The sequence below is a fragment of the Phoca vitulina genome, unplaced genomic scaffold (assembly GCF_004348235.1).
Source record: "Phoca vitulina isolate PV1807 unplaced genomic scaffold, GSC_HSeal_1.0 scaffold22, whole genome shotgun sequence".
NCBI classification, from domain to species: Eukaryota; Metazoa; Chordata; class Mammalia; order Carnivora; family Phocidae; genus Phoca; species Phoca vitulina.
The window spans coordinates 11,317,943-11,331,792 of record NW_022589725.1 but is presented as its reverse complement, the minus strand read 5'-3'; the positions used below and the strand labels follow the sequence as shown (position 1 = coordinate 11,331,792).

The window sequence follows — 13,850 nt, the reverse complement described above, 5'->3', positions numbered from 1 at the left end:
CTGTTAGTCTGTCTTTGTGCCAATTCCATACTGTTACAATTATTATACATGATAGAAAAACTTCTTTTCTGGTGTTCCCCAAAATTGTATTGACTATTCTTAAACTTCTGTGTTTCCACATAAATTTTAGAATAACTTTTCAAATTCCACCAGAAAAAAAAAAAAAAAGCCCTCCTGGGATTTTTATTGGGATTGTATCAAATCTATACATCAACATGGGAATCTTTACAATATTAAAATTTCCTACCCGTGAATATGGTATAGTCCTCCATTCATTGAAATCTTTTTAACATTTTTTTATAATGTTTCATAGTTTCATAGTTCTGTGTAGAGGTCTGGCATATCATTCATTGGATTGATTCCTTATTATTTTATATTTATTATAGTTATATGATTGGCATGTTTTAATGTCCAGTTTTTTAATTTTTATTTTTTATTAAGTTTTTAATTTTAATTGCAGTATAGTTAACATAAGTGTTATATTTGTTTCAGGTGTACATGTAGTGATTCAACAATTCTGTATATGACGCAGTGTCCATCATAATAAGTATACTCTTTAATCCCCATCACCTATTTCACCCATCCATCCCAATCCCACCTCCCTTCTGGTAACCATCGGTTTGTTCTCTATAGTTAAGAGTCTGTTTCTTGGTTTCTCTCTCTGTGTCACTTTTCTTCTTTGCTAGTTTGTTTTGTTTCATAAATTCCACATATGAGTGAAATCATATGGTATTTCTCTTTCTCTCACTGACTTTTTTGCTTAGCATTATATTCTGCCTCCATCCAAGTTGTTTCAAATGGCAAGATTTTATTATTTTTTATGGCTGAATTATATTCCTCTGTGTGTGTGTGTGTGTGTGTGTGTGTGTATCACATCTTCTTTATCCATTCTTCTATTGATGGACACTTAAACTGCTTCCATAATTTGGCTATTGTAAATAATGCTGCAATAAACACAGGGGTTCATGTATCCCACTGAATTAGTGCTTTTGTATTTCTTGGGTAAATACTCAATAGTGTGATTACTGGATCATAGGATAATTTTATTTTTAACTTTTTGAAGAACCTCTATACTGTTTAGAGTGGCTACTGCAGTTTGTATTCCCACTAACAGTGCATGAGAGTTCCTTATTCTCCATATCCTCTCCAACACGTGCTGTTTCTTGTGTTTTTTTTATTTTAGCCATTCTGACAGGTAGAGGTAATATCTCATTATAGTTTTTTTTCACCCTATTGTAGTTTTGATTTGCATTTCCTTGATGATGAGTGATGTTGAGCATCTTTTCATGTGTCTTTTGGCCATCTGTATGTCTTCCTTGGAGAAATGTCTGTTTATGTCTCCTGCCTATTTTTAAATTGGATTATTTGTGTTTTGTGTTTTGAGTTTTATAAGTTATATACTTTGGATACTAACCCTTTATCAGATATTTCATTTGCAAATATCTCCCATTCTGTAGGTTGCCTTTTAGTCTAACAAGATTGTTTCCTTCACTGTGCAGAAACTTTTTATTTTGATGTAATCCCAACTTTATTTTTCCTTCTGTTTCCCTTGACTCAGGAGACATAGTTAGAAAATGTTGCTATGGCCAATGCCAGAGAAATTACTCCCTGTGCTTTCTTCTAGGATTTTTATGGTTTCTGGTCTCACATTTAGGTCCTTAATCCATTTTGAGTTTATTTTTGTATGTGATGTAAGAAAGTGGTACAGTTTCAGGGCACCTGGGTGGCTCAGTTGGTTAAGCTTCTGCTTTTGGCTCAGGTCATGATTTCAGGGTCCTGGGACTGAGCCCCACATCAGACTCCCTGCTCAGCAGGGAATCTGCTTCTCCTTCTCTCTCTGCCCCCCACCCCAGTTGTGCTTGTGCTTTCTCTCTCTCAAATAAATAAATAAAATCTTTTTTTTTTAAGTGGTACAGTTTCATTCTTTTGCATGTAGGTGTCCAATTTTCCCAATACCATTTATTGAAGATGCTGTCTTTTTCCCATTGCACATTGTTGCCTCCTTTGTCAAAGATTAATTGGCCACACAATCACAGGTTTATTTCTGGGGTCTCTATTCTGTTCCATTGACTTGTGTGTCTGTTTTTGTGCCAGTACCATACTGTTTTAATTAGTACAGCTTTGTAGTATAACTTGAAACCTGAAATTATGATACTTCCAGTTTTGTTTTTCTTTTTCAAGATTGCTTTGGCTATTTGGGGTCTTTTGTGTTTCCATACAAATTTTAGGATTCTTTGTTCTAGTTCTGTGAAAAATGCTGTTGGTATTTTGACAGGGATTGCATTAAGTCTGTACTTTGCTTTGGGTAGTATAGACATTTTAATAATATTTGTTAAAATCCATGAGCATGGAATGTCTTTCCATTTGTTTGTGTTGTCTTCAGTTTGTTTCATCAGTATTTCTTAGTTTTCAGAGGACAGGTCTTTCACCTCCTTGGTTAAATTTATTCTTAGGTATTTCATTCTCTTTGATACAATTGTAAACGGGATTGTTTTCTTCATTTCTCTTCTTCTGCTTCATTATTAGTGTATAGAAATGCAATGGATTTCTGTACATTGATTTTGTATCCTCAACTTTACTGAATTCATTTATCAGTTCTAGTAGTTTTTGGTAGAGTCTTTAGGGTTTTCTATATAGAGTATCAAGTCATCTGCAAATAGCGAAAGTTTTACTTCTTCCTTACCAATTTGGATGCCTTTTATTCCTTTTTGTGTGTGTGATCGCTGTGGCAAGGACTTCCAGTACTATGTTGAATAGAAGTGGTGAGGGACGCCTGGGTGGCTCGGTCAGTTAAACATCTGCCTTCAGCTCAGGTCTTGACCCCAGGGTCCTGGGATCGAGCCCTGCATCAGGCTCCCTGCTCAGTGCAGAGTCGGCTTCTCCCTCTCCCTCTCCCGCTCCCACTGCTCGTGCTTTCCCTCTCTCAAATAAATAAATAAAAATCTTTGGGGAAAAAAAAGGAAGTGGTGAGCGTGGACATCCTTGTCCTGATCTGAGGGGAAAAGCTCCCAATTTTTCACCATTGAGAATGATGTTAGCTGTGGGTTTTTCATATATGGCCTTTATTATGTTGAGGTATGTTCCCTCTAAACCTACTTTGTTGAGGGTGTTATCATGATGAATTTTCTATTTTGTCAGATGCTTTTTCTGCATCTATTGAAATGAGCATATGGTTTCTATGCTTTCTCATGATGATGTGATTTATCACACTGATTGATTTGCAAATATTGAACCATGCTTGTATCCCAGGAATAAACCCCACTTGATCGTGGTGAATGATTTTTTTAACGTATTGTGGGATTCGGTTTGCTAATATTTTGTTGAGGATTTTCGCATCTGTGTTCATCAGGGATGCTGGCCTGTAGTTCTCTTTTTTTTGTAGTGTTTTTATCTGGTTTTGGGGTCGGGGTAATGCTGGCCTTGTAGAATGAATTTGGAAGCTTTCTTTCTTCTTTTATTTTTTGGAATAGTTTGAGAAGAATAGGTATTAAGTGCTCTTTAAGTGTTTGGTAGAATTCACCTGTGAAGCCATCTTGTCCTGGTCTTTTGTTTGTTGAGAGTTTTTTGATGACTGATTCAACTTCATTGTTGGTAATCTGTCTGTTCAAATTTTCTATTCTTCCCGATTCAGTTTTGGGAGGTTATATGTTTCTAGGAATTTACCTATTTCTTCTAGGTTGTCCAATTTGTTGGGATATAATTTTTCATAATATTCTCTTATAATCTCTTGTATTTCTGTGGTGTCAGTTGTTATGTCTCCTTTTTCTTTTCTGATTTTGTTTATTTGAGTCCTCTCTTCTTTTTTAAATTTATTTATTTATTTATTTATTCATTCATTTATTTATTTTTTTGGATGAGTCTGGCTAGAGGCTTATCAAGTTTGTTGATCTTTTTTTTTTCAGAGTTTTATTGTATTGCACTAAAGGAACAGCAGGACGGTTATACAATGTTCTCTCTCATTCAGTTTTGAAAATCTAAAGTACTTGAAAATTCTTAAGAATACCCTTACCACCAGATTAGAACAGTTAAGTATAATAACCAATTTCTTTATAAGTGATATCTTACAAATTAAAACACATTTATAATAGCTTTAAATGCCTTCTTCACAAGTAAATCAGCATATAATTTTATATCATGTTCACTTATGCTTAAGAATTAAAGCAAGTATATTACTCTGATGGAAATATGGGAAATCTCTCATTCATATGCAATATACAGGGATAATATTCAAGTTGGAGGGAAAAAAATCCCACTCTTCTCATTTTGTAAATATGTCCATATATAATCACATACATGATAAATGAGAAAACCCATGAAGTTTCCCACAAGTCAGATATATATTTTCAGTTCATCAGAAGCACCTGATATCTACAGCTAATTTATATTAGATGGCATTTCAATAAAACCAAAATGAGCCCTACAAGTTCCTATATATAACAAAAGCTTCTGATGGACTAAGGATAGTCAATAATTAATGCAGTCATTCAAGGGATTATGGCTGTTCCTTAAGGAGTGCAAGTTCAAACCTGTCAACACCAGAGGTAATCATTTTATATTAATTTATACATAATTCCACTGAAATTCTTTATCCAAGTATAACATATGGAAACAGTCTTTCCACAAGCAAAAAATGTGGAAACATTTAAAAAATAAGGAGTCATTTTTTTAAAGTAACAGATCAGATTCCATAGGCTACTCTTGGAAACAGGATCTTGCTGGATAGAATCCCTACATTTGGTGGCTTTTTGCATGCACTTTGGACCAATTCTTCTGTGTGTTGTTCTAAGAGCTCACCAAAACATAGATCATGCTGTATAGGCAGTAAAAAAATGCTAGAAGATAAAAAGCTAATTTGCACCAGCCTTCTTTCTGACAATACGCTAAAATGTCTGCATTCATGATGGTCGTAGGGTCATAGAGTTCTGGTCCACTCATCACTGGTCTACTCATATACCTCCAAATATGATATGCCAAGAGGGGCATATTGAGACCCAGTGTAAGCCACTCTGCTGCACAAAGAAACATGACACAGAAGAAAGCATGGATGAGGTACTCTGGAAGTACAAGAGGATTCAGGGTATTACACTGGTCTATAGGATTCCTGTAATCAGTCTTCAGTTCATCAAATGCTATAACGTGCTAGATGGTGAAGAAGATGAGCGCGGCAGTGAGCAGCAGTGCCAGCATGCAGCAGAAGGCCGCGAACGTGAACGCCATGGCCGGGAAGGAGGGACAGGCAGCGGCTCTGGTGCCACTGGAGAAAGGCGGCGCAGGGCCCTCTCAAGTTTGTTGATCTTTTCAAAGAACCTGCTCCTGGTTTCATTGATCTGTTCTGTTGCTGTCATTGTTTCAGTTTTAATTTTATTTGTTTCTGATCTAATCTTTATTAGTTCCTTCCTTCTACTCGTTTGGGGTTTTGTTTGTTCTTCTTTTTGTAGCTCCTTTAGATTTAAGATTAGGTTGTTTATTTGAGATTTTTCTTGAGGTAGGCCTGTATTGCTATAAACTTCCCCCTTAGAACAGCCTTGGCTGCATCCCAAAGATTTTGACCATTGTGTGCTCATTTTCATTGGCCTCCATATACTTTTTTATTTCCTCTTTGATTTCTTGGTTGACCAAGAGTCAGTAGTCGGTAGTTAGTAGCACGTTATTTAACATCCATGTATTTGTGCTCTTTCCATATTTTTTCTTGTGGTTGATTTCCAGTTTCATAGCATTGTGATCAGAAAAGATGTATGGTATGATTTTGCTCCTTTTGAATTTATTGAAACAGTTTGTGGCTTAATATGTGGTCTGTTCTGGAGGATGCTCTGTGTGCACTTGAAAAGAATGTGTATTTGGGCACCTGGGTGACTCAGTCAGTTAACCGTGGACTCTTGACTTCGGCTCAGGTCATGATCTCAGGGTTGTGAGATTGAACCCAGCACTGGGCTCTGTGCTGGGCATGGAGCCTGCTGAAGATTCTTTCTTTCTCTCCTCTGCCCCTCCCCACTCTCTAAAAAAGAAAAAAGAAAAAAAGAGAGAGAAAAGAATGTGTATTCTGTTATTTTAGGATGGAATGTTCTGAATGTATCTGTTAGATCCATCTGGTCCAATGTGTCATTCAAAGTTTCCTTGTTGATTTTCTGTTTGGATGACCTGTCCATTGATGTAAGTGGGATGTTAAAGTACCCTACTATTATTATATTACTATCAATTAATTCCTTTATGTTTGTTGTTAATTGGGTGCTCCCATAAATATTTACAATTGTTATATTTTCTTGTTGAATTTTCCCCTGTATTATTAAATAGTGTCTTTCTTCATCTCTTGTTATAGTTTTTGTTTTAAAATCTGTTTTGTTCTGGGGCGCCTGGGTGGCTCAGATGGTTAAGCATCTGCCTTCGGCTCAGGTCATGATCCCAGGGTCCTGGGATCGAGTCCCGCATCGGGCTCCCTGCTCCTTGGGAGCCTGCTTCTCCCTCTGCCTCTCTCTCTCTCTCTCTCTCTCTGTCTCTCATGAATAAATAAATAAAATCTTTTTAAAAAAATCTATTGTTCAGTATAAGTATCGCTGCCTTGGCTTTCTTTGACATCCATTTGCATTACAAATGTTTGTCTATCCCCTCATTTAATCTGTGTGTATCTTTAGGTCTGAAATGAGTCTTTTGTAGGCAGCATAATCTATACTGGTTTTTGGTTTTTATCCATTCCATCACCCTATGTCTTTTGACTGGAGTGTTTAATCCATTTACATTCAAAGTAATTATTTGGTAGATATGTATTTATTGCCACTTTTAAGTTTTTATTTTAATTCCAGTTATTTAACATACAGAGTTTATTTGTTGCCATTTTGGTACTTGTTTTGTGGTTGTTTTTGTAGTTCTTCTCTGATCCTTTTCTTGCTCTTTCATGGTTTGCTGTCTTTCTTTAGTGATATACTTGGATTCCTTTCTCTTTGTTTTTAATCTATTACTTGTTTTTGATTTGTAGTTATCATTAGGTTTGTATATAACATTTTCCGCATATAGCAGTCTATATTAAGTTGAGGGTTGCTTAAGCAAGTTAGGTCGTGAGTGTCAGCACTGTGCTGGTTCCTGCAAAGGGCTGTGTGTTTATGCTGGGGAGCAGGGGAGAGAGATGGCCCTTGCTAACTCCTTTGTTCCTGGAGAAGTCCCTCTGTGTGATCCCTGCTCCTTAGGACACACTTTGAAATGAGTAAACTACTCCTCCTCCCCTATGCCCCAGGCGTTTTGCAAACTGCTACTTTATACTGTATACTATATTCTCCCCTTCCCTTGTCATGTGGTTTCTTTTCTTTTCTTTTTTTCCACACACAGGCAAAATTGGCTTATATATTTTTATGGGTACATACATAGGTGTAAAACTTCAATGAAAGTAAGGGAATGATTAACACAAAATATGATTTGATGGTTATCTCTGGATTTGGGGAGGAAGGGAATGCAAGCAGGGAGAAAGGGAATTTCTAATGCTCTGTTTCCTAACCTGTGTGATGAAGACATAGTGCTGATTATTCTTTGAATAATTTATATATATAATTTGATGAAATTTTAATGTGATTAGCATGATATTTTATTTTTAAAAATTTTAGCATGATTTTTTGGAACTTAAACTTGTAAGCACCTTATACACCTTCCCTTACTTGACCATCTAATTAATACCCTTGAGATTTTTCTTTTAGAGTATCATAAAATGATATTCTTTTTTTTTCTTTTTTTCTTTCATAAAACCTACAATTTGTAATCATATATTTACTTGGATGTTTAGATGTTTTACTATCCATTTCTCCCACTAAGCTGCATGTTCCCTGAGAGCTCAAACCATGTCTGTTTTGCTTACCACTGTGAGATTCAAAATGATTTCTTCTACATGAAGTTGCATATGGTTGAATTCTAGGGTTTTGAGAACTTTTCCATCCACAGATATGAGTTTTGCCAAAAGTTGGAGGGGGAGGCTTTGCTAAAGCAGTTATGCAACCACTCAAATAAGTAAGGTATCGTACAAATAGATCAGCACAATACATGATACATGGTGAGTACTCAATACATATCAGTACATGCTGGTATTGGTGTCAGTTCTGCATCTTTTTATTTAACTCTAGTGGTTGTCTAAGTCAATTTCATTCAAATTTGTTCATCAGGGGCACGAGTTATGTTGTAGTCACTCTTTCTTGCTGTCCAGGTATATAAATGTAAACTATTTTGCTAATTCATGAATAGTGGTTGTAGCATCAACAGCTGAAAACCAGGCAAGTCCAATAAGGTTGAGTGTAACTGTAGTTTTCCTAGTGGAAAGAAAGATCCATAGATTCAGGTTAGAGGTTGAGAGATGAAGCACTCATTTGCTAATTCTAATTCTCAATCGCAAGTATCTTGGAATGGTTTGTTTCACTATTTTAGAGATAGGGTAACATCTAAAGTCTTCTATCAGGGCAAGTCCCCATTAAAAAAATAAGAAATTACACTAACAACAAATAAAGGGACAACTTTATAAAATGGATTAGGACCCAAGAGTTGGTGGGGAGATAAATTTAATGGTATTAAATTAGGTAACTGGTATTCCAGATAACCAGTTAGCAAAAAAGATTTTCTCCTCAATGTTTTCATAGTTGCTTGCTTAAAGATCTCTAAACTAGCATGTAAGGAACAATACTTGTTGTAATGAGATAAAATGAATAATAAATAGCAGAGCACAGACAAATAATTTATGACACTTCTGCTTTTGATATATATACACCATTTTTAAAAAATCATCTATTCATTGTGAGAAGCATGCTAACATCAGGGATGGTAACATGAAAGAATGGTCAATGGCAATTGTAAGAATTGTTGATTGAAAATTGAGAAAAAATTCTTCTTTCACAGATGTTAAAATATGATAAAAATTTGTATATTAGAATCAATAAAATAAGGCATAAATACATATAAATACTAGTCTCTGATATTTAATATATTTCTTAGTGTGGATAGTAGCCAAAACATTTGAAAGCTAATGCTCTAGAAAATGTATTTTCTGGGCGCCTGGGTGGCTCAGTCATTGAGCATCTGCCTTCGGCTCAGGTCATGATCCCAGGGTCCTGGGATCGAGCCCCGCATCGGGCTTCCTGCTCAGCGGGAAGCCTGCTTCTCCCTCTCCCATTCCCCCTGCTTGTGTTCCCTCTCTCGTTGTGTCTGTCTCTGTCAAATAAATAAATAAAATAAAATCTTAAAAAAAAAAAAGAAAATGTATTTTCTGTTCCTTAGATTAGAGTTGTATGGAATATTGCAAAATCATACACATTATCAGACTGTGAAATCACAGTGTCTATAAGAAATTTTTTTGTAAATTAAAACTAAAATAACATTTCTAAAATTGACACAAAAAATTACACATATATTATGAAGTTGTCAGTCAAATTATAAATCAAATCAACATAAAACATTCACTGACCATGAAATGTGATAACTAGATGAGACTGTGTACATAATACTTGGATCAGTGAAAACTTTATCCACCAAGCATGAAGAAATTGGACAGACATGTGGATTTCTCAGAATCACAGACTCTTGGAAAAAATATATCAGATTTTTCTGTGAGGTATGTAATTCATTGCCAGTTGTGTGTAAGCGGTTTTGAAAAACTTCCAATTATTAAAATTTGAAAATAATAATAATATAACCATAGAAGCTTTCAGTAAGAGTTGCTTAAGTTGTTCTAGAAAACACTGCTATTTTTTGTTTCTGCAAATTGAAATGCAGAACCGAACAGATTGATAAATTTATAAACATCATGAAAAGAGTTGTAGAGAGGAACTGGAGCCACTTGGATGCCATTTGGTTCTCGCTTGTCACATACCACTCCTCCTTTTTCTAGTTCTTGGAAAACATATTTTATTGGAACAGTGTGAGCTGGCAGCCGTGATCCACTATGCGGGATGGAGTAATTATGTTTACAAATGGTTTCTTGGTATCTGCTTTATCATTGTTATAGTAATGCTTGATCAAGTATTCCAGATAACCAGTTAGCAAAAAAGATTTTCTCCTCAATGTTTTCATAGTTGCTTGCTTAAAGATCTCTAAACTAGCATGTAAGGAACAGACCAACAAAATGGGAGGGTTTGAAATTCGAAATCCACTGACCCCAGAGATTAACTGCAGTTTGTTATCCACCTTAAATTAGGTGCTGAGTTCATGGCCAAACCATCCCACTAATGCAGGTTTAATTGTATGGGCATGCTTTTCATGGACAAAGGCACCAGTAAGACCTCTTGCTCCTGAGTTTAAATACTTGTAGGAGTACCAGCAGGCAAAATCAACTCCCCAGTCATGTAAGTGGAGTTCAACATTTCCAACTGCATGTGCTAGATCAAAGCCAACGAAACAACCCTTTGCCTCTCCAGCTCTTGTGATGGCAAATATATTAAAGAGCTGTTCAGTGTAAAAATGCAGCCCACTGAACAGGATCATTGCAATTGAGTCTCCTTCCTTCTCAATTACTTCAAGGATATCCTCTATTCTCAATGTTTTCTTCCCCCTCTCTTGGCTTTATCATCCACACACTTTTCTCAGTGTTAAGACCATGAAGTTGAAGATGTGACTCAATAGCATAATGATCTGAAGGGAAGGCTTTGGCTTCCAGAATTTTATACCGTTTTGGTATAGGCTTAAAAAAGGATAACAGTAGAAGATATAAATTAGCAGTTAAACCATTCATTAGGACCTATTTCTTTCTCATTGGGCTCCTACGATGTCATTCATAAGGCCTAAAATAGTCTCATCTCCTGTAATCCAAGGATGTTTTCCTAGGCCATGTCTTGTGGTTTCTTTAAGGGTGGGTACTCAGCTTCCTATCACCCTCCAGGCTCTCCCAGAACCAGCCACTGATTTTTAAAATTCCAGGTTTTAAGTCCCACTGATTGTAAGACCTTATGAAATTTGGCCCCTCCCTTTCAAAACCAAATGTTATGGGGATTTGTCTTCCCTTTGTGGGTGCTCTGGTGTGATAGTCTATTTCTCTCCCTTCTCCATTCCCAAGGCCCACCCCCCACATCCAGCTGATAGCGGAGGTCCATTTTGCTCCCCACCATGTCTCTGTCCATCCTACCCTCTCAATGTGGCCTCTTCTTTACCTTTTGTTGTAGAGTTGTTCTGCCAGTCTTCAGGTTGTTTTCTGGGTTATTTATGCTGATGTGAGTGTTACCTAGTTGTATCCATGGACCAAGGTGAGCTTAGGGTCTTCTTACTCCCTCCTATCTTCCCAGCCTCCTGTAGTAAGTTTTAAAATCTAGAAGTATAAGTCCTTCAGCTTTGTTTTTCCTTCTCAAGATTATTTTGGCTGTTTGAGTCCCTTGATATTCCATGTGAATTTTAGGATGATGTTTTTCTATTTCTGCCAAAACATCATTGGGTTTTTGGTAGGGCTTGCATTGAATCTGTAGATCACCTTAGGTAGTATTGACATTTTAACAATATTAAGTTTTCTAATCCATGAACATGGGATATGTTTCCATTTATTTATGTCTTCTTTAATTTCTTTCAGCAGTGTTTGTAGTTTTCATTTTTTAAAATTTAAATTCAATTAATTAACATATAGTGTATTATTAGTTTCAGAGGTAGAGTTCAGTGATTCATCAGTTGTATATAACACCCAGTGCTCATTACATCACATGCCCTCCTTAATGCCCATTACCCTGTTATCCCATCCTGCCCCCACCTCCCCTCCAGCAACCCTCAGTTTGTTCCCTATGATTAAGAGTCTCTTATAGTTTGTCCCTCTCTGATTATGTCTTATTTCATTTTACCCTCCCTTCTTCTATGCTCCTCTGTTTTGTTTCTTAAATTCCACATATGAATGAGATCATATGATAATTATCTTTCTCTGATTGACTTATTTCACTTAGGATAATACCCTCTAGTTCCATCCATGTCATTGCAAATGGCGATTTCATTTTTTTTTTAATGGCTGAGTAGTATTCCATTGTGTGTGTGTGTGTGTGTGTATATATATATATATATATATATATATATATATATACACTACATCCTCTTTAGCCATTCATCTGTCAATGGATATCTGGGTTCTTTCCGTAGTTTGACTATTTGGACATTGCTGCTATAAACATTGGGGTGCAGGTACCCCTTCGGATCACTACATTTGTATCTTTGGGGTACATACCTAGTAAAGCAATTGCTAGGTCATAAGGTAGCTCTATTTTTAACATCTTGAGGAACCTCCATACTGTTTTCCAGAGTGGCTTCACAAGCCTGCATTCCCACCAACAATGTAGGAGGGTTCCCCTTTCTCTACATCTTCGCCAACATCTGCCATTTCCTGACTTGCTGATTGTAGCCATTCTGACCGGTGTGAGGTGGTATCTCATTGTGGTTTTGATTTGTATTTCCCTGATGTCGAGTGATGTTGAGCATTTTTTCATGTGTCTGATGTCTTCTTTGAAGAAATGTCTGTTCATGTCTTCTGCCTATTTTTTGACTGGATTATTTGTTCTTTGGCTGTTGAGTTTCATAAGTTCTTTATAGATTTTGGATACTAGCCCTTTATCTGATGAGACATTTGCAAATATCTTCTCCAATTCTGTAGGTTGTTTCTTGGTTTTGTCAACTGTTTCCTTTGCTGTGCAAAAAATTTTTGTCTTGATGAAGTCCCAATAGCTCATTTTTGCCTTTGTTTCCCTTGCCTTTGGAGACATGTCTAGCCAGAAGTTGCTGTGGCCGAGGTCGAAGAGGTTGCTGCCTGTGTTCTCCTCTAGGATTTTGATGGATCCCTGTCTCACATTTAGGTCTTTCATCCATTTTGAGTCTATTTTTGCATATGGTGTAAGGAAGTGTTCCACTTTCATTCTTCTGCATGTGACTGTCCAATTTTCCCAACACCATTTGTTGAAGAGACTGTCTTTTTTCCATTGAATATTCTTTCCTGCTTTGTCGAAGATTAGTTGACCATAGAGTTGAGGATCCATTTCTGGGTTCTCTGTTCTGTTCCATTGATCTATGTGTCTGTTTTTGTGCCAGTACCATACTGTTTTGATGATTACAGCTTTGTAATGGAGCTTGAAGTCCAGAATTGTGATGCCACCAGCTTTGGTTTTCTTTTTCAACCTTCCTTTGGCTATTTGGGGTCTTTCTGGTTCCATACAAATTTTAGGATTATTTGTTCCAGTTCTGTGAGAAAAGTTGATGGTATTTTGATAGGGATTGCATTGAATGTATAGATTGCTCTGGGTAACATAGACATTCTTTTTCATTTTATCTTTTTTTTATTATGTTCAGTTAGCCAGCATATAGTACATCATTAGTTTTTGATGTAGTGTTCAACAATTCATTAGTTGCATATAACACCCAGTGCTCATCACCACACATGCCCTCTTTAATACCCATCATCCAGTTACCCCATTCTCCCACCCCCTCCCTTCTGTAACCCTCAGTTTGGTTCCTGGAGTCCAGAGTCTCTCATGGTTTGTCTCCCTCTCTGATTTCTTACCATTCAGTTTTCCCTCCCTTCCCTTGTGGTCCTCCACACTATTCCATATGTTCCACATATGAGTGAAATTATCATATGAGTTCCACATATGATAATTATCTTTCTCTGCTTGACTTATTTCGCTTAGCATAATCCCCTCCAGTTCCATCCCTGTCAATGCAAATGGTGGGTATTCATCCTTTTTGATGACTGAGTAATATTCCATTGTATATATGAACCACATCTTCTTTATCCATTAATCTGTTGGAGGGCATCTTGGCTCCTTCCACAGTTTGGCTATTGTGGACATTAGCATAGACATTTTAACAATATTTGTTCTTCCAATCCATGAGCATGGAATGTTTTTCCATTTCTTTGTGTCTTCCTCAATTTCTTT

General features: G+C 36.5%; 1 protein-coding gene and 2 pseudogenes across 2 annotated transcripts in view; 1 reads left to right on the top strand and 2 right to left on the bottom strand.

Annotated features, from left to right (window-relative positions):
* Window positions 1-13,850, top strand: part of ASIP (agouti signaling protein) — a 69,987-nt gene that overhangs the window by 20,914 nt on the left and 35,223 nt on the right. The gene's annotated exons all lie outside the window — the stretch shown is intronic.
* Window positions 4,658-5,217, bottom strand: LOC116641800 (annotated as a pseudogene). The gene has a single exon (XR_004301244.1). The product of XR_004301244.1 is annotated as a protein cornichon homolog 1-like (transcript).
* LOC116641925 lies at window positions 9,692-11,075 on the bottom strand (annotated as a pseudogene).